At 40.8% G+C, this 20746-nt stretch overlaps 10 non-coding genes across 10 annotated transcripts; all 10 read left to right on the forward strand.

Moving 5' to 3' along the window:
* The first annotated feature begins 451 nt into the window (after positions 1–451).
* TRNAC-ACA (transfer RNA cysteine (anticodon ACA)) lies at positions 452–523 on the forward strand. Its single transcript has one exon. It is a non-coding gene; the product is annotated as a tRNA-Cys (tRNA).
* Positions 524–2616: 2093 nt separating this feature from the next.
* TRNAC-GCA (transfer RNA cysteine (anticodon GCA)) lies at positions 2617–2688 on the forward strand. The gene has a single exon. It is a non-coding gene; the product is annotated as a tRNA-Cys (tRNA).
* Positions 2689–3700: 1012 nt separating this feature from the next.
* TRNAC-GCA (transfer RNA cysteine (anticodon GCA)) lies at positions 3701–3772 on the forward strand. The gene has a single exon. It is a non-coding gene; the product is annotated as a tRNA-Cys (tRNA).
* A 1012-nt stretch (positions 3773–4784) lies between these two features.
* On the forward strand, positions 4785–4856 carry TRNAC-ACA (transfer RNA cysteine (anticodon ACA)). Its single transcript has one exon. It is a non-coding gene; the product is annotated as a tRNA-Cys (tRNA).
* Positions 4857–9644: 4788 nt separating this feature from the next.
* Positions 9645–9716, forward strand: TRNAC-GCA (transfer RNA cysteine (anticodon GCA)). The gene has a single exon. It is a non-coding gene; the product is annotated as a tRNA-Cys (tRNA).
* Positions 9717–10726: 1010 nt separating this feature from the next.
* On the forward strand, positions 10727–10798 carry TRNAC-GCA (transfer RNA cysteine (anticodon GCA)). Its single transcript has one exon. It is a non-coding gene; the product is annotated as a tRNA-Cys (tRNA).
* A 1012-nt stretch (positions 10799–11810) lies between these two features.
* On the forward strand, positions 11811–11882 carry TRNAC-GCA (transfer RNA cysteine (anticodon GCA)). The gene has a single exon. It is a non-coding gene; the product is annotated as a tRNA-Cys (tRNA).
* Positions 11883–12894: 1012 nt separating this feature from the next.
* Positions 12895–12966, forward strand: TRNAC-ACA (transfer RNA cysteine (anticodon ACA)). The gene has a single exon. It is a non-coding gene; the product is annotated as a tRNA-Cys (tRNA).
* Positions 12967–13977: 1011 nt separating this feature from the next.
* TRNAC-GCA (transfer RNA cysteine (anticodon GCA)) lies at positions 13978–14049 on the forward strand. Its single transcript has one exon. It is a non-coding gene; the product is annotated as a tRNA-Cys (tRNA).
* Positions 14050–15060: 1011 nt separating this feature from the next.
* On the forward strand, positions 15061–15132 carry TRNAC-GCA (transfer RNA cysteine (anticodon GCA)). Its single transcript has one exon. It is a non-coding gene; the product is annotated as a tRNA-Cys (tRNA).
* Positions 15133–20746: the final 5614 nt, after the last annotated feature.

Here is a 20746-nt window from a genome sequence, read left to right on the forward strand (position 1 = left end):
TGGCTTTTTCTGATGTATTAAATGGAAGGTATTCAAAAGGGGTGTTTGGGTGTACCTTCCAAATAACGAATTGTAGTGGTACGTAGAAATGTTTTTCCACCATAATTTGGCCCAAAACAATCATACTTCATCACCATCTCAGTGATTGTGGTAACCAATCCTCAAATGATAAGGTGTCCTGTAAAAACCTCTTCCCCTTTAAGAATGTTTCAAAACATTCATTGTATGTAGAGGCATTGGTCCTATGTACCACTGCCTATTCAAATAAAATAACAATGAAACAAATAAATCTGTTTTTTAAATGATCCAGTTTTCCTTTAATAAATAATATTAAGGACTACTTCTCCTGTTCCACAGTTTCAAGGTTGTACTTTCTGGCACAACTTAGTATGATCCTCACACTCTTTCCTGATGTACTGATAATTTGTCATTCTGATTTTACTGAAAAGCTGGGGATATAGCTCGGTGGTAGAGCATTTGACTACAGATCAAGAGGTCCCTTGTTCAAATCCGGGTGTCCCCTCGCCCTACTTTGATTCTGTTGTTTGTAATTGGGACTTTTCAACAATTCCATTTGGATCATCTTTAACAGAGTCAGTATTCCCTTGGATATTGCACTTTAATAGCATGTCAGTGTTTCCTGCTCAAAACCTGTGAGTAAATGCAGTTTTTAACACTCAGCTTGTTATTCCCTTTGGGAAATTTCTGAAACATCATTGATGAATTTTGGAATTCGGCTCTTCCTTTCACAGCACTAAACAAAGGGAATGGACTATGAAACCAATTGACAACTTTGTTATACTGTTTGGTGCTTTCTTGTATTGCACTGAAGAAATGGCGTATAAAACTTGGCAGCGAAGCAGTCAACTATTTCTCATTTCACCTGTGTCTTCAGTCTTACATATATTCCACCTCTTCTCTGTGCATGCGAAGTATGTGTTTGTTTGAAGCACTTCATTTTTGTGCAACATAGGAACTATTTAATTTCTCCTTAAAAGCTCTGCCTACGTGCAAGATGTACGAACTATCATTGCAGTTGCAAGAAGGCTGGTCTGAAGAATCAGGCCATTTGCAAACGCAAAATGGCTTTTTCTGATGTATTAAATGGAAGGTATTCGAAAGGGGTGTTTGGGTGTACCTTCCAAATACCGAATTGTAGTGGTTTGTAGAAATGTTTTTCCACCATAATTTGGCCCAAAACAATCATACTTCATCACCATCTCAGTGATTGTGGTAACCAATCCTCAAATAATAAGGTGTCCCGTAAAAACCTCTTCCCCTTTAAGAATGTTTCAAAATAATCATTGTATGTAGAGGCATTGGTCCTATGTACCACTGCCTATTCAAATAAAATAACAATGAAACAAATAAGTCTGTTTTTTAAATGATCCAGTTTTCCTTTAATGAATAATATTAAGGACTACTTCTCCTGTTCCACAGTTTCAAGGTTGTACTTTCCGGAACAACTTAGTATGATCCTCTCACTTTTTCATGATGTACTGATATTTTGTCATTCTGATTGTACTGTTAAGCTGGGGATATAGCTCAGTGGTAGAGAATTTGACTGCAGATCAAGAGGTCACTGGTTCAAATCCTGGTGTCCACTCACCCTATTTTGATTTTGTTGATTGTAATTGGGACTTTCCATCAATTCCATTTGGATCATCTTTGACAGAGTCAGTGTTCCCTTGGATATTGCACTTTAATGGCATTACAGTGTTTGCTTCTCAAAACCTGTGAGTAAATGCAGTTTTTAACACTCGGCTTGGTATTTCCTTAGGGAAATTTCTGAAACATCATTGATCAATTTTGGAATTCGGCTCTTCCTTTCACAGCACTAAACAAAGGGAATGGACTTTGAAACCAATTGACAACTTTGTTATACTGTTTGGTGCTTTCTTGTATTGCACTGAAGAAATGGCGTATAAAACTTGGCAGCGAAGCAGTCAATCTATTTCTCATTTCACCTGTGTCTTCAGTCTTACATATATTCCACCTCTTCTCTGTGCATGCAAAGTATGTGTTTGTTTGAAGCACTTCATTTTTGTGCAACGTAGGAACTATTTAATTTCTCCTTAAAAGCTCTGCCTACGTGCAAGATGTACGAACTATCATTATAGTTGCAAGAAGGCTGGTCTGAAGAATCAGGCCATTTGCAAACGCAAAATGGCTTTTTCTTATGTATCAAATAGAAGGTATTCGAAAGGGGTGTTTGGGTGTACCTTCCAAATACCGAATTGTAGTGGTACGTAGAAATGTTTTTCCACCATAATTTGGCCCAAAACAATCATACTTCATCACCATCTCAGTGATTGTGGTAACCAATCCTCAAATAATAAGGTGTCCCGTAAAAACCTCTTCCCCTTTAAGAATGTTTCAAAACAATCATTGTATGTAGAGGCATTGGTCCAATGTACGACTGCCTATTCAAATAAAATAACAATGAAACAAATATCTGTTTTTTAAATGATCCAGTTTTCCTTTAATAAATAATATTAAGGACTACTTCTCCTGTTCCACAGTTTCAAGGTTGTACTTTCTGGCACAACTTAGTATGATCCTCACACTCTTTCATGATGTACTGATATTTTGTCATTCTGACTTTACTGTAAAGCTGGGGATATAGCTCAGTGGTAGAGCATTTGACTGCAGATCAAGAGGTCCTTGGTTCAAATCCGGGTGTCCCCTCACCCTATTTTGATTCTGTTGTTTGTAATTGGGACTTTTCATCAATTCCATTTGGATCATCTTTGACAGAGTCAGTGTTCCCTTGGATATTGCACTTTAATAGCATTTCAGTGTTTCCTGCTCAAAACCTGTGAGTAAATGCAGTTTTTAACACTCGGCTTGGTATTCCCTTTGGGAAATTTCTGAAACATCATTGATCAATTTTGGAATTCGGCTCTTCCTTTCACAGCACTAAACAAAGGGAATGGACTATGAAACCAATTGACAACTTTGTTATACTGTTTGGTGCTTTCTTGTATTGCACTGAAGAAATGGCGTATAAAACTTGGCAGCGAAGCAGTCAATCTATTTCTCATTTCACCTGTGTCTTCAGTCTTACATATATTCCACCTCTTCTCTGTGCATGCAAAGTATGTGTTTGTTTGAAGCACTTCATTTTTGTGCAACGTAGGAACTATTTAATTTCTCCTTAAAAGCTCTGCCTACGTGCAAGATGTACGAACTATCATTATAGTTGCAAGAAGGCTGGTCTGAAGAATCAGGCCATTTGCAAACGCAAAATGGCTTTTTCTTATGTATTAAATAGAAGGTATTCGAAAGGGGTGTTTGGGTGTACCTTCCAAATATCGAATTGTAGTGGTACGTAGAAATGTTTTTCCACCATAATTTGGCCCAAAACAATCATACTTCATCACCATCTCAGTGATTGTGGTAACCAATCCTCAAATAATAAGGTGTCCCGTAAAAACCTCTTCCCCTTTAAGAATGTTTCAAAATAATCATTGTATGTAGAGGCATTGGTCCTATGTACCACTGCCTATTCAAATAAAATAACAATGAAACAAATAAGTCTGTTTTTTAAATGATCCAGTTTTCCTTTAATGAATAATATTAAGGACTACTTCTCCTGTTCCACAGTTTCACGGTTGTACTTTCCGGAACAACTTAGTATGATCCTCTCACTCTTTCATGATGTACTGATATTTTGTCATTCTGATTGTACTGTAAAGCTGGGGATATAGCTCAGTGGTAGAGCATTTGACTGCAAATCAAGAGGTCCCGGGTTCAAATCCTGGTGTCCCCTCACCCTATTTTGATTCTGTTGATTGTAATTGGGACTTTCCATCAATTCCATTTGGATCATCTTTTACAGAGTCAGTGTTCCCTTGGATATTGCACTTTAATAGCATTTCAGTGTTTCCTGCTCAAAACCTGTGAGTAAATGCAGTTTTTAACACTCAGCTTGGTATTCCCTTTGGGAAATTTCTGAAACATCATTGATCAATTTTGGAATTCGGCTCTTCCTTTCACAGCACTAAACAAAGGGAATGGACTATGAAACCAATTGACAACTTTGTTATACTATTTGGTGCTTTCTTGTATTGCACTGAAGAAATGGCGTATAAAACTTGGCAGCGAAGCAGTCAATCTATTTCTCATTTCACCTGTGTCTTCAGTCTTACATATATTCCACCTCTTCTCTGTGCATGCAAAGTATATGTTTGTTTGAAGCACTTCATTTTTGTGCAACGTAGGAACTATTTAATTTCTCAATAAAAGCTCTGCCTACGTGCAAGATGTACGAACTATCATTGCAGTTGCAAGAAGGCTGGTCTGAAGAATCAGGCTATTTGCAAATGCAAAATGGCTTTTTCTGATGTATTAAATGGAAGGTATTCAAAAGGGGTGTTTGGGTGTACCTTCCAAATAACGAATTGTAGTGGTACGTAGAAATGTTTTTCCACCATAATTTGGCCCAAAACAATCATACTTCATCACCATCTCAGTGATTGTGGTAACCAATCCTCAAATGATAAGGTGTCCTGTAAAAACCTCTTCCCCTTTAAGAATGTTTCAAAACATTCATTGTATGTAGAGGCATTGGTCCTATGTACCACTGCCTATTCAAATAAAATAACAATGAAACAAATAAATCTGTTTTTTAAATGATCCAGTTTTCCTTTAATAAATAATATTAAGGACTACTTCTCCTGTTCCACAGTTTCAAGGTTGTACTTTCTGGCACAACTTAGTATGATCCTCACACTCTTTCCTGATGTACTGATAATTTGTCATTCTGATTTTACTGAAAAGCTGGGGATATAGCTCGGTGGTAGAGCATTTGACTACAGATCAAGAGGTCCCTTGTTCAAATCCGGGTGTCCCCTCGCCCTACTTTGATTCTGTTGTTTGTAATTGGGACTTTTCAACAATTCCATTTGGATCATCTTTAACAGAGTCAGTATTCCCTTGGATATTGCACTTTAATAGCATGTCAGTGTTTCCTGCTCAAAACCTGTGAGTAAATGCAGTTTTTAACACTCAGCTTGTTATTCCCTTTGGGAAATTTCTGAAACATCATTGATGAATTTTGGAATTCGGCTCTTCCTTTCACAGCACTAAACAAAGGGAATGGACTATGAAACCAATTGACAACTTTGTTATACTGTTTGGTGCTTTCTTGTATTGCACTGAAGAAATGGCGTATAAAACTTGGCAGCGAAGCAGTCAACTATTTCTCATTTCACCTGTGTCTTCAGTCTTACATATATTCCACCTCTTCTCTGTGCATGCGAAGTATGTGTTTGTTTGAAGCACTTCATTTTTGTGCAACATAGGAACTATTTAATTTCTCCTTAAAAGCTCTGCCTACGTGCAAGATGTACGAACTATCATTGCAGTTGCAAGAAGGCTGGTCTGAAGAATCAGGCCATTTGCAAACGCAAAATGGCTTTTTCTGATGTATTAAATGGAAGGTATTCGAAAGGGGTGTTTGGGTGTACCTTCCAAATACCGAATTGTAGTGGTTTGTAGAAATGTTTTTCCACCATAATTTGGCCCAAAACAATCATACTTCATCACCATCTCAGTGATTGTGGTAACCAATCCTCAAATAATAAGGTGTCCCGTAAAAACCTCTTCCCCTTTAAGAATGTTTCAAAATAATCATTGTATGTAGAGGCATTGGTCCTCTGTACCACTGCCTATTCAAATAAAATAACAATGAAACAAATAAGTCTGTTTTTTAAATGATCCAGTTTTCCTTTAATGAATAATATTAAGGACTACTTCTCCTGTTCCACAGTTTCAAGGTTGTACTTTCCGGAACAACTTAGTATGATCCTCTCACTTTTTCATGATGTACTGATATTTTGTCATTCTGATTGTACTGTTAAGCTGCGGATATAGCTCAGTGGTAGAGAATTTGACTGCAGATCAAGAGGTCACTGGTTCAAATCCTGGTGTCCACTCACCCTATTTTGATTTTGTTGATTGTAATTGGGACTTTCCATCAATTCCATTTGGATCATCTTTGACAGAGTCAGTGTTCCCTTGGATATTGCACTTTAATGGCATTACAGTGTTTGCTTCTCAAAACCTGTGAGTAAATGCAGTTTTTAACACTCGGCTTGGTATTTCCTTAGGGAAATTTCTGAAACATCATTGATCAATTTTGGAATTCGGCTCTTCCTTTCACAGCACTAAACAAAGGGAATGGACTTTGAAACCAATTGACAACTTTGTTATACTGTTTGGTGCTTTCTTGTATTGCACTGAAGAAATGGCGTATAAAACTTGGCAGCGAAGCAGTCAATCTATTTCTCATTTCACCTGTGTCTTCAGTCTTACATATATTCCACCTCTTCTCGGTGCATGCAAAGTATGTGTTTGTTTGAAGCACTTCATTTTTGTGCAACGTAGGAACTATTTAATTTTTCCTTAAAAGCTCTGCCTACGTGCAAGATGTACGAACTATCATTGCAGTTGAAAGAAGGCTGGTCTGAAGAATCAGGCCATTTGCAAATGCAAAATGGCTTTTTCTGATGTATTAAATGGAAGGTATTCGAAAGGGGTGTTTGGGTGTATCTTCCAAATACCGAATTGTAGTGGTACGTAGAAATGTTTTTCCACCATAATTTGGCCCAAAACAATCATACTTCATCACCATCTCCGTGATTGTGGTAACCAATCCTCAAATGATAAGGTGTCCCGTAAAAACCTCTTCCCCTTTAAGAATGTTTAAAAACAATCATTGTATGTAGAGGCATTGGTCCTATGCACCACTGCCTATTCAAATAAAATAACAATGAAACAAATAAATCTGTTTTTTAAATGATCCAGTTTTCCTTTAATAAATAATATTAATGACTACTTCTCCTGTTCCACAGTTTCAAGGTTGTACTTTCTGGCACAACTTAGTATGATCCTCACACTCTTTCATGATGTACTGATATTTTGTCATTCTGATTTTACTGAAAAGCTGGGGATATAGCTCAGTGGTAGAGCATTTGACTGCAGAACAAGAGGTCCCTGGTCCAACTCCGGGTGTCCCCTCCAGCATATTTTGATTCTGTTGTTTGTAATTGGGACTTTTCATCAATTCCATTTGGATCATCTTTGACAGAGTCAGTGTTCCCTTGGATATTGCACTTTAATAGCATTTCAGTGTTTCCTGCTCAAAACCTGTGAGTAAATACAGTTTTTAACACTCGGCTTGTTATGCCCTTTGGGAAATTTCTGGAACATCATTGATCAATTTTGGAATTCGGCTCTTCCTTTAACAGCACTAAACAAAGGGAATGGACTATGAAACCAATTGACAACTTTGTTATACTGTTTGGTGCTTTCTTGTATTGCACTGAAGAAATGGCGTATAAAACTTGGCAGCGAAGCAGTCAATCTATTTCTCATTTCACCTGTGTCTTCAGTCTTACATATATGCCACCTCTTCTCTGTGCATGCAAAGTATGTGTTTGTTTGAAGCACTTCATTTTTGTGCAACGTAGGAACTATTTAATTTCTCCTTAAAAGCTCTGCCTACGTGCAAGATGTACAAACTATCATTGCAGTTGCAAGAAGGCTGGTCCGAAGAATCGGGCCATTTGCAAATGCAAAATGGCTTTTTCTGATGTATTAAATGGAAGGTATTCGAAAGGGGTGTTTGGGGGTACCTTCCAAATACCGAATTGTAGTGGTACGTAGAAATGTTTTTCCACCATAATTTGGCCCAAAACAATCATACTTCATCACCATCTCCGTGATTGTGATAACCAATCCTCAAATGATAAGGTGTCCCGTAAAAACCTCTTCCCCTTTAAGAATGTTTAAAAACAATCATTGTATGTAGAGGCATTGGTCCTATGCACCACTGCCTATTCAAATAAAATAACAATGAAACAAATAAATCTGTTTTTTAAATGATGCAGTTTTCCTTTAATAAACAATATTAATGACTACTTCTCCTGTTCCACAGTTTCAAGGTTGTACTTTCTGGCACAACTTAGTATGAACCTCACACTCTTTCATGATGTACTGATATTTTGTCATTCTGATTTTACTGAAAAGCTGGGGATATAGCTCAGTGGTAGAGCATTTGACTGCAGATCAAGAGGGCCCTCGTCCAAATCCGGGTGTCCCCTCCACCATATTTTGATTCTGTTGTTTGTAATTGGGACTTTTCATCAATTCCATTTGGATCATCTTTGACAGAGTCAGTGTTCCCTTGGATATTGCACTTTAATAGCATTTCAGTGTTTCCTGCTCAAAACCTGTGAGTAAATACAGTTTTTAACACTCGGCTTGTTATTCCCTTTGGGAAATTTCTGAAACATCATTGATCAATTTTGGAATTCGGCTCTTCCTTTCACAGCACTAAACAAAGGGAATGGACTATGAAACCAATTGACAACTTTGTTATACTGTTTGGTGCTTTCTTGTATTGCACTGAAGAAATGGCGTATAAAACTTGGCAGCGAAGCAGTCAATCTATTTCTCATTTCACCTGTGTCTTCAGTCTTACATATATTCCTCCTCTTCTCTGTGCATGCAAAGTATGTGTTTGTTTGAAGCACTTCTGATTTTACTGTAAAGCTGGGTATATAGCTCAGTGGTAGAGCATTTGACTGCAGATCAAGAGGTCCTTGGTTCAAATCCGGGTGTCCCCTCACCCTATTTTGATTCTGTTGTTTGTAATTGGGACTTTTCATCAATTCCATTTGGATCATCTTTGACAGAGTCAGCGTTCCCTTGGATATTGCACTTTAATAGCATTTCAGTGTTTCCTGCTCAAAACCTGTGAGTAAATGCAGTTTTTAACACTCGGCTTGTTATTCGCTTTGGGAAATTTCTGAAACATCATTGATCAATTTTGGAATTCTGCTCTTCCTTTCACAGCACTAAACAAAGGGAATGCACTATGAAACCAATTGACAACTTTGTTATACTGTTTGGTGCTTTCTTGTATTGCACTGAAGAACTGGCGTATAAAACTTGGCAGCGAAGTGGTAAACTATTTCTCATTTCACCTGTGTCTTCAGTCTTACATATATTCCACCTCTTTTCTGTGCATGCAAAGTATGTGTTTGTTTGAAGCACTTTATTTTTGTGCAACGTATGAACTATTTAATTTCTCCTTATAAGCTCTGCCTACGTGCAAGATGTACGACCTATCATTGTAGTTGCAAGAACTCTGGTCTGAAGAATCAGGCCATTTGCAAACGCAAAATGGCTTTTTCTGATGTATTAAATAGAAGGTATTCGAAAGGGGTGTTTGGGTGTACCTTCCAAATACCGAATTGTAGTGGTACGTAGAAATGTTTTTCCACTATAATTTGGCCCAAAACAGTCATACTTCATCACCATCTCAGTGATTGTAGTAACCAATCTTCAAATGATAAGGTGTCCCATAAAAACTTCTTCCCCTTTAAGAATGTTTCAAAACAATCATTGTATGTAGAGGCATTGGTCCTATGTACCACTGCCTATTCAAATAAAATAACAATGAAACAAATAAATCTGTTTTTTAAATGATCCAGTTTTCCTTTAATAACTAATATTAAGGACTACTTCTCCTGTTCCACAGTTTCACGGTTGTACTTTCCGGAACAACTTAGTATGATCCTCTCACTCTTTCATGATGTACTGATATTTTGTCATTCTGATTGTACTGTAAAGCTGGGGATATAGCTCAGTGGTAGAGCATTTGACTGCAAATCAAGAGGTCCCTGGTTCAAATCCTGGTGTCCCCTCACCCTATTTTGATTCTGTTGTTTGTAATTGGGACTTTTCATCAATTCCATTTGGATCATCTTTGACAGAGTCAGTGTTCCCTTGGATATTGCACTTTAATAGCATTTCAGTGTTTCCTGCTCAAAACCTGTGAGTAAATGCAGTTTTTAACACTCAGCTTGGTATTCCCTTTGGGAAATTTCTGAAACATCATTGATCAATTTTGGAATTCGGCTCTTCCTTTCACAGCACTAAACAAAGGGAATGGACTATGAAACCAATTGACAACTTTGTTATACTGTTTGGTGCTTTCTTGTATTGCACTGAAGAAATGGCGTATAAAACTTGGCAGCGAAGCAGTCAATCTATTTCTCATTTCACCTGTGTCTTCAGTCTTACATATATTCCACCTCTTCTCTGTGCATGCAAAGTATATGTTTGTTTGAAGCACTTCATTTTTGTGCAACGTAGGAACTATTTAATTTCTCCTTAAAAGCTCTGCCTACGTGCAAGATGTACGAACTATCATTATAGTTGCAAGAAGGCTGGTCTGAAGAATCAGGCTATTTGCAAATGCAAAATGGCTTTTTCTGATGTATTAAATGGAAGGTATTCAAAAGGGGTGTTTGGGTGTACCTTCCAAATACCGAATTGTAGTGGTACGTAGAAATGTTTTTCCACCATAATTTGGCCCAAAACAATCATACTTCATCACCATCTCAGTGATTGTGGTAACCAATCCTCAAATAATAAGGTGTCCCGTAAAAACCTCTTCCCCTTTAAGAATGTTTCAAAACAATCATTGTATGTAGAGGCATTGGTCCAATGTACGACTGCCTATTCCAATAAAATAACAATGAAACAAATATCTGTTTTTTAAATGATCCAGTTTTCCTTTAATAAATAATATTAAGGACTACTTCTCCTGTTCCACAGTTTCAAGGTTGTACTTTCTGGCACAACTTAGTATGATCCTCACACTCTTTCATGATGTACTGATATTTTGTCATTCTGATTTTACTGTAAAGCTGGGGATATAGCTCAGTGGTAGAGCATTTGACTGCAGATCAAGAGGTCCTTGGTTCAAATCCGGGTGTCCCCTCACCCTATTTTGATTCTGTTGTTTGTAATTGGGACTTTTCATCAATTCCATTTGGATCATCTTTGACAGAGTCAGTGTTCCCTTGGATATTGCACTTTAATAGCATTTCAGTGTTTCCTGCTCAAAACCTGTGAGTAAATGCAGTTTTTAACACTCGGCTTGGTATTCCCTTTGGGAAATTTCTGAAACATCATTGATCAATTTTGGAATTCGGCTCTTCCTTTCACAGCACTAAACAAAGGGAATGGACTATGAAACCAATTGACAACTTTGTTATACTGTTTGGTGCTTTCTTGTATTGCACTGAAGAAATGGCGTATAAAACTTGGCAGCGAAGCAGTCAATCTATTTCTCATTTCACCTGTGTCTTCAGTCTTACATATATTCCACCTCTTCTCTGTGCATGCAAAGTATGTGTTTGTTTGAAGCACTTCATTTTTGTGCAACGTAGGAACTATTTAATTTCTCCTTAAAAGCTCTGCCTACGTGCAAGATGTACGAACTATCATTATAGTTGCAAGAAGGCTGGTCTGAAGAATCAGGCCATTTGCAAACGCAAAATGGCTTTTTCTTATGTATTAAATAGAAGGTATTCGAAAGGGGTGTTTGGGTGTACCTTCCAAATACCAAATTGTAGTGGTACTTAGAAATGTTTTTCCACCATAATTTGGCCCAAAACAATCATACTTCATCACCATCTCAGTGATTGTGGTAACCAATCCTCAAATAATAAGGTGTCCCGTAAAAACCTCTTCCCCTTTAAGAATGTTTCAAAATAATCATTGTATGTAGAGGCATTGGTCCTATGTACCACTGCCTATTCAAATAAAATAACAATGAAACAAATAAGTCTGTTTTTTAAATGATCCAGTTTTCCTTTAATGAATAATATTAAGGACTACTTCTCCTGTTCCACAGTTTCACGGTTGTACTTTCCGGAACAACTTAGTATGATCCTCTCACTCTTTCATGATGTACTGATATTTTGTCATTCTGATTGTACTGTAAAGCTGGGGATATAGCTCAGTGGTAGAGCATTTGACTGCAAATCAAGAGGTCCCTGGTTCAAATCCTGGTGTCCCCTCACCCTATTTTGATTCTGTTGATTGTAATTGGGACTTTCCATCAATTCCATTTGGATCATCTTTGACAGAGTCAGTGTTCCCTTGGATATTGCACTTTAATAGCATTTCAGTGTTTCCTGCTCAAAACCTGTGAGTAAATGCAGTTTTTAACACTCAGCTTGGTATTCCCTTTGGGAAATTTCTGAAACATCATTGATCAATTTTGGAATTCGGCTCTTCCTTTCACAGCACTAAACAAAGGGAATGGACTATGAAACCAATTGACAACTTTGTTATACTGTTTGGTGCTTTCTTGTATTGCACTGAAGAAATGGCGTATAAAACTTGGCAGCGAAGCAGTCAATCTATTTCTCATTTCACCTGTGTCTTCAGTCTTACATATATTCCACCTCTTCTCTGTGCATGCAAAGTATATGTTTGTTTGAAGCACTTCATTTTTGTGCAACGTAGGAACTATTTAATTTCTCCTTAAAAGCTCTGCCTACGTGCAAGATGTACGAACTATCATTGCAGTTGCAAGAAGGCTGGTCTGAAGAATCAGGCTATTTGCAAATGCAAAATGGCTTTTTCTGATGTATTAAATGGAAGGTATTCAAAAGGGGTGTTTGGGTGTACCTTCCAAATACCGAATTGTAGTGGTACGTAGAAATGTTTTTCCACCATAATTTGGCCCAAAACAATCATACTTCATCACCATCTCAGTGATTGTGGTAACCAATCCTCAAATGATAAGGTGTCCTGTAAAAACCTCTTCCCCTTTAAGAATGTTTCAAAACATTCATTGTATGTAGAGGCATTGGTCCTATGTACCACTGCCTATTCAAATAAAATAACAATGAAACAAATAAATCTGTTTTTTAAATGATCCAGTTTTCCTTTAATAAATAATATTAAGGACTACTTCTCCTGTTCCACAGTGTCAAGGTTGTACTTTCTGGCACAACTTAGTATGATCCTCACACTCTTTCATGATGTACTGATAATTTGTCATTCTGATTTTACTGAAAAGCTGGGGATATAGCTCGGTGGTAGAGCATTTGACTACAGATCAAGAGGTCCCTGGTTCAAATCCGGGTGTCCCCTCGCCCTACTTTAATTCTGTTGTTTGTAATTGGGACTTTTCAACAATTCCATTTGGATCATCTTTAACAGAGTCAGTATTCCCTTGGATATTGCACTTTAATAGCATGTCAGTGTTTCCTGCTCAAAACCTGTGAGTAAATGCAGTTTTTAACACTCAGCTTGTTATTCCCTTTGGGAAATTTCTGAAACATCATTGATGAATTTTGGAATTCGGCTCTTCCTTTCACAGCACTAAACAAAGGGAATGGACTATGAAACCAATTGACAACTTTGTTATACTGTTTGGTGCTTTCTTGTATTGCACTGAAGAAATGGCGTATAAAACTTGGCAGCGAAGCAGTCAACTATTTCTCATTTCACCTGTGTCTTCAGTCTTACATATATTCCACCTCTTCTCTGTGCATGCGAAGTATGTGTTTGTTTGAAGCACTTCATTTTTGTGCAACATAGGAACTATTTAATTTCTCCTTAAAAGCTCTGCCTACGTGCAAGATGTACGAACTATCATTGCAGTTGCAAGAAGGCTGGTCTGAAGAATCAGGCCATTTGCAAACGCAAAATGGCTTTTTCTGATGTATTAAATGGAAGGTATTCGAAAGGGGTGTTTGGGTGTGCCTTCCAAATACCGAATTGTACTGGTACGTAGAAATGTTTTTCCACCATAATTTGGCCCAAAACAATCATACTTCATCACCATCTCAGTGATTGTGTTAACCAATCCTCAAATGATAAGGTGTCCTGTAAAAACCTCTTCCCCTTTAAGAATGTTTCAAAACATTCATTGTATGTAGAGGCATTGGTCCTATGTACCACTGCCTATTCAAATAAAATAACAATGAAACAAATAAATCTGTTTTTTAAATGATCCAGTTTTCCTTTAATAAATAATATTAAGGACTACTTCTCCTGTTCCACAGTTTCAAGGTTGTACTTTCTGGCACAACTTAGTATGATCCTCACACTCTTTCATGATGTACTGATATTTTGTCATTCTGAATGTACTGAAAAGCTGGGGATATAGCTCAGTGGTAGAGCATTTGACTGCAGATCAAGAGGTCCCTGGTTCAAATCCGGGTGTCCCCTCACCTTATTTTGATTCTGTTCTTTGTAATTGGGACATAACATCAATTCCATTTGGATCATCTTTGACAGAGTCAGTGTTCCCATGGATATTGCACTTTCATAGCATTTCCGTGTTTCCTGCTCAAAGCCTGTGAGTAAATGCAGTTTTTAACACTCGGCTTGGTATTCCCTTTGGGAAATTTCTGAAACATCATTGATCAATTTTGGAATTTGGCTCTTCCTTTCACAGCACTAAACAAAGGGAATGGACTATGAAACCAATTGACAACTTCGTCATACTGTTTGGTGCTTTTTGTATTGCGCTGAAGAAATGGCGTAAAAAAACTTGGCAGCGAAGCAGTCAATCTATTTCTCATTTCACCTGTGTCTTCAGTCTTACATATATTCCACCTCTTCTCTGTGCATGCAAAGTATGTGTTTGTTTGAAGCACTTCATTTTTGTGCAACGTAGGAACTATTTAATTTCTCCTTAAAAGCTCTGCCTACGTGCAAGATGTACGAACTATCATTGCAGTTGCAAGAAGGCTGGTCTAAAGAATCAGGCCATTTGCAAACGCAAAATGGCTTTTTCTGATGTATTAAATGGAAGGTATTCGAAAGGGGTGTTTGGGTGTACCTTCCAAATACCGAATTGTAGTGGTACGTAGAAATGTTTTTCCACCTTAATTTGGCCCAAAACTATCATACTTCATCATCATCTCCGTGATTGTGGTAACCAATCCTCAAATGATAAGGTGTCCCGTAAAAACCTCTTCCCCTTTAAGAATGTTTCAAAACAATCATTGTATGTAGAGGCATTGGTCCTATTAACCACTGCCTATTCAAATAAAATAACAATGAAACAAATACATCTGTTTTTTAAATGATCCAGTTTTCCTTTAATAAATAATATTAAGGACTACTTCTCCTGTTCCACAGTTTCAAGGTTGTACTTTCTGGCACAACTTAGTATGATCTAACACTCTTTCATGATGTACTGATATTTTGTCATTCTGATTTTACTGCAAAGCTGGGGGTATAGCTCAGTGGTAGAGCATTTGACTGCAGATCAAGAGGTCCCTGGTTCAAATCCGGGTGTCCTCTCACCCTATTTTGATTCTGTGGTTTGTAATTGGGACTTTTCATCAATTCTATTTGGATCATCTTTGACAGAGTCAGTGTTCCCTTGGATATTGCACTTTAATAGCATTTCAGTGTTTCCTGCTCAAAACCTGTGAGTGAATGTAGTTTTTAACAGTCGGCTTGTTATTCCCTTTGGGAAATTTCTGAAACATCATTGATCAATTTTGGAATTCGGCTCTTCCTTTCACAGCACTAAACAAAGGGAATGGACTATGAAACCAATTGACAACTTTGTTATACTGTTTGGTGCTTTCTTGTATTGCACTGAAGAAATGGCGTATAAAACTTGGCAGAGAAGCAGTCAATCTATTTCTCATTTCACCTGTGTCTTCAGTCTTACATATATTCCACCTCTTCTCTGTGCATGCAAAGTATGTGTTTGTTTGAAGCACTTCATTTTTGTGCAACGTAGGAACTATTTAATTTCTCCTTAAAAGCTCTGCCTAAGTGCAAGATGTACGAACTATCATTGCAGTTGCAAGAAGGCTGGTCTGAAGAATCAGGCCATTTGCAAACGCAAAATGGCTTTTTCTGATGTATTAAATGGAAGGTATTCGAAAGGGGTGTTTGGGTGTACCTTCCAAATACCGAATTGTAGTGGTACGTAGAAATGTTTTTCCACCATAATTTGGCCCAAAACAATCATACTTCATCACCATCTCAGTGATTGTGGTAACCAATCCTCAAATGATAAGGTGTCCCGTAAAAACCTCTTCCCCTTTAAGAATGTTTCAAAACAATCATTGTATGTAGAGGCATTGGTCCTATGTACCACTGCCTATTCAAATAAACTAACAATGAAACAAATAAATCTGTTTTTTATATGGCCGGGATGCCCGCCACCCCCTCCCAACACACATCCCCAAGGATGGGAAGTCGGACAATAGTTGACTTTTTTGGAAGACGGGAGGGAGTCACCCTCCCGGCCGTATTTATTAAAATATGAAACAAAATTTAAAACATTAAATTAAAAGTTTCATCATTATGCATTATGTACAATTTGACATTTATTACATTTAGATGCAGTCATGTACTTTTGGCTAACATCCTGAAAATGCATACACTCTAATTCAAATTGTACATCCTAGCATTAAGGGCCAACGGCAAGGTCTTAACCGGTGTCAGATCCCTACTACCAAACTCCCGCCCTCACCGTGTGAGCGGTGCATGCGCAGAGGGCTCTACCCTCATTGCCAACTGTAACTTCCCTTGTCGTGGTGGGGGCCCCCTTTCTACTCGATGCCATCTTAAGGGTCGTCCGAGTTCCCGTATGAGGTCTCCGTAGGAAGCACATCGTGGACTCTCCCCCCCACCCCATACTCTCTATCCGCCGTCGCGGATATCCGGACCCCGGGAAATTAGTCAGGAGGGGCATTTAACCGCCTCCCCCCCTGGGAGGGGCCCATGGCCATCTCCCCCTAGGCGCCCCATCCTTAGTGGGTGCTGCCTCCCCGTGGAAGGGGCCAATGGCCATCTTCCCCCGGGCGCTCCCATCCATTGTGGGTGGCGCCCCACTCTAGGGACCTTTAAATTCCTGCTCACCGATCATGACCTTACCGCCCGACAAATAAATACGACAGTTGTTTATCTACTAAAAGGAAAAATTCCACATCATCTTACTGCTATTACTGATCATTCCTGCAAGAAGAAATTCTCCAATGCAAACCATATACATTCTCAACATTCCTTTATTCACTCTACCAAGGAAAAGGAAAAGGCCTATACTTTCGTCACTCAGAAAACTTTATTTCCTCCAAACATTTGCTATCAGGGGCTGGTGGGTGGGTCAAAATTGCTGCTTGTTCCGTCGAGGGCTCACGAGCAACGAGTGGGTGCAGCCTTCCGATCCGAGGAACAAGAGGACGATCTTCAGGGTTCCCGCTCCTTTATCCTTCTGCGGGAGGGCGTGTACCCGTCCCCGATACGCCTACTGGGCGTGGTCTTCCTTCAAGGTGTCTAGGAAAACCCCTCTCGGGCGGGGGGAAGGCGCGCTCCGGCTACGCCGCTTTGGGCATACCAGCCGGGCCACGCCCACCCCGCCCAAAATGGCTTCCCGGGAGGTTCGGGCCCCCATCCATACGTTCGGGGGGACCTAGCGGTCGCCCCTTTCCATATGGCCGGGATGCCCGCCACCCCCTCCCAAAACACATCCCCAAGGATGGGAAGTCGGACAATAGTTGACTTTTTTGGAAGACGGGAGGGAGTCACCCTCCCGGCCGTATTTATTAAAATATGAAACAAAATTTAAAACATTAAATTAAAAGTTTCATCATTATGCATTATGTACAATTTGACATTTATTACATTTCGATGCAGTCATGTACTTTTGGCTAACATCCTGAAAATGCATACACTCTAATTCAAATTGTACATCCTAGCATTAAGGGCCAACGGCAAGGTCTTAACCGGTGTCAGATCCCTACTACCAAACTCCTGCCCTCACCGTGTGAGCGGCGCATGCGCAGAGGGCTCTACCCTCATTGCCAACTGTAACTTCCCTTGTCGTGGTGGGGGCCCCCTTTCTACTCGACGCCATCTTAAGGGTCGTCCGAGTTCCCGTATGAGGTCTCCGTAGGAAGGACAGCGTGGACTCTCCCCCCCACCCCATACTCTCTATCCGCCGTCGCGGATATCCGGCCCCCGGGAAATTAGTCAGGAGGGGCATTTAACCGCCTCCCCCCCTGGGAGGGGCCCATGGCCATCTCCCCCTAGGCGCCCCATCCTTAGTGGGTGCTGCCTCCCTGTGGAAGGGGCCAATGGCCGTCTTCCCCCGGGCGCTCCCATCCATTGTGGGTGGCGCCCCACTCTAGGGACCTTTAAATTCCTGCTCACCGATCATGACCTTACCGCCACAGACCGGATAGTTGACCGACTATCCGGTCCCCCCAACTCCTCCTATAGGTCATGCTTCCTCAAACCTCTCAACCATGCAACTACATCTCCTATTAGTAAGTCATTCCCCACCCTGGACAGGTGAACCCCATCGTTCAAATACATATGGTCACCCCGGATACACCCATGAGGAATGACATGCAACTGTGCAGAACGGAACAGTCTATTAATCTTATTATTGACCCGTTTTACTGAATGGTTCAGAGCTGACACCGAAAGGCCCCCCTGCCACCTCCTTCTAGGAATCATGTGGGACCAGGCAATCGTGCACCCCGGGACTCTTTTAGCCAACCAGCTAACAGTTGACAAGATTCGTTCAAGTAACTCTCGTCTACCCAGTGTCACCAAATCGTTGCCACCCAGGTGTACTATGACTATAGACGGCGGTGACCTATGCCGCCCTAAAAGTCCCTTGAAAAATGACTCAAATTTGTCAAAAACGAGTCCACCTTTCCCATATAAAGCCACTCTGAACCCGTATTCCCCAGGTGCGTGAATCGCGTCACCTTCCTTGAATACGTCACCGGCGCGTCTCACGTATGAGTGGCCCACGACCCATACCATCCTTTCCCCAGTCGGTGATCTCTGACCGCTGGTCACTTGATGTAGTGTCGACCTCCAATTCCGCCCTGCATGGCAGGCCCGCGAAACTGCAAAGTAAACAAAAGACAGAAAACGTGAGTGCATGTCAATTGATCACTTACAACATGTGCAATCGCACATACCTCTTAAAACAATTCGAGGACCAACGGCCCAACTGTTTCACTTCCTCGGCACTCTGACCCCTGGCTGTAGCCTCAGTAGCAGCCCCTATCCTAAAGGAGTGGGTCCCAAAATCGCACGGGTCCATGCTCGCGTCAGCGATTGCCAGTGCCAGCACCCTCTGAAACTGAAATCTCGTCAGTGGGGTGCCATCCTTGTGTCGGAGCAAGCTCCCCCCCCAAGTGGCCGCTCTTAGCGCCAATTAGTCTTCCACACACTTCAACGGGCAGACGGGGGACCCACGCTTGCGCTGCACGACCACACTATCTCCCATAGCCCCCTGGTCAGTCTTGGACCTGGCTATCATGATCACCATCGAATCACCCCTTATCTGGATGTGATCCCTGCACAAACCTCCCTCCATATCTCTCTTGTTCCTTGCGCCAAGTTTGCTCACCCTCATGGCCCCATGGAATGCCAATGTGAAAGCTGCCCGGAACAGAACTGCTTCGTAATGGGAGGAACACGTCTCATCCAGCTTTGCTAAAAGCAGAGACAGTCTGTCTAAGCCAATCGGGTGCCTCGTATCTCTCTTGCAACCCTCAAGGCGCTGCCAGCCGCGAAGGGCTTTCTTCACCAAAAAAGAACCTGTAGGATCTTTTATGCCGTGTACCTGGGCCATGAAGGAAATGGCCGCCCTATGCCTACCGGCCTTAGCCACTGATCGGCCCTCCCTGTGTAGTGCAACCAGGTACCCCAGGAAGGACTCCTCCTGACCCCAATGCAGACTCCCTACAGGACCCAAATATGTGCAATAAGAACGAAACGCTCCTTCGTATGCTTTCCTTGTCCTGGGGGCTAGACTCGCTGCCACGAGGTCTTGTAATCCGAGGCACCGATAAGCCACATTGCTTCTGGGAATGGTGCCTCCTCTAAGTCTGCTGTGGGCAGATAACCCCTGAATGCCTGTATACGTGAACGAGAGAGTGCATCAGCCGCAAGATTGAGTACACCTGGCACATGTTTTGCCCTGAACAGTACATTCAATCTCATGCACAGCAGCACAATCTCTTTCAACAATCTCAAAATCATTTTGCAGCGTGCTGCCTGTTGGTTAATGCAATCTACTACAGTCATATTGTCGGACCAAAACACCACTGAGCGGCCCGTGAAATCATCAGCCCATGTCATCAGAGCCACCCAAATGGGGAATAACTCCAGGAACCCAATGTTACCTGTGAGGCCGTCAGAGTGCCACCATGTTGGCCATGTTTGTGCCGACCATCGATCACCTAAGATGGCGCCAAAACCCAAACTCCCAGCCGAGTCGGTCCATAGACCTAATTCCACCGAAGACTCTGGCGGGGAACTCCAGATGACTCGACCGTTGAAGTCCGCCAGAAATGCCAACCAAATCCGCATATCCTGGCAAACCTCTCCAGACAGTCTCGTACGGTGGTGAGCCTCTTTGAGACCACCCATAGCCTGCGCGATAGAGCGCGAAAACGGGCGGGCCATAGGAATCACCCTCAGGGCAAAATTAAGCTGACCCACTGTTCGTTGTAACTGGTGCAGGGTCATTTTCTCCCCACTCAGGCATTGCATCAAGGAAGCCCGGAACTTGGTCACTTTGTCTACTGGTAGTCGGAAACACCCCTCCACAGAATCGAGCTCAATACCCAGAAACTCCAGTGAAGTAGATGGTCCAACCGTCTTACCTGGTGCCAATGGGACACCGAATTCATTCATGAGGATGCAGAAATCATACAGCGCCTGTGCGCAATTCATATCATCGGCTGCCCCCAAAAACAGAAAATCATCCAGATAATGCATAACATGTCTATGCCCTGTGGCCTCTGTAAATGCCCATTCCAAAAAACAGCTAAACATCTCAAAATATGCACATGAAATGGAACAACCCATGGGCATGCATTTATCCATGTAATAATTTCCCTGAAATGCAAAACCTAGCAGGCGTGAT

Source organism: Lissotriton helveticus, chromosome 1_2, assembly GCF_964261635.1.
Source record: "Lissotriton helveticus chromosome 1_2, aLisHel1.1, whole genome shotgun sequence".
In the NCBI taxonomy this organism is placed as follows: Eukaryota; Metazoa; Chordata; class Amphibia; order Caudata; family Salamandridae; genus Lissotriton; species Lissotriton helveticus.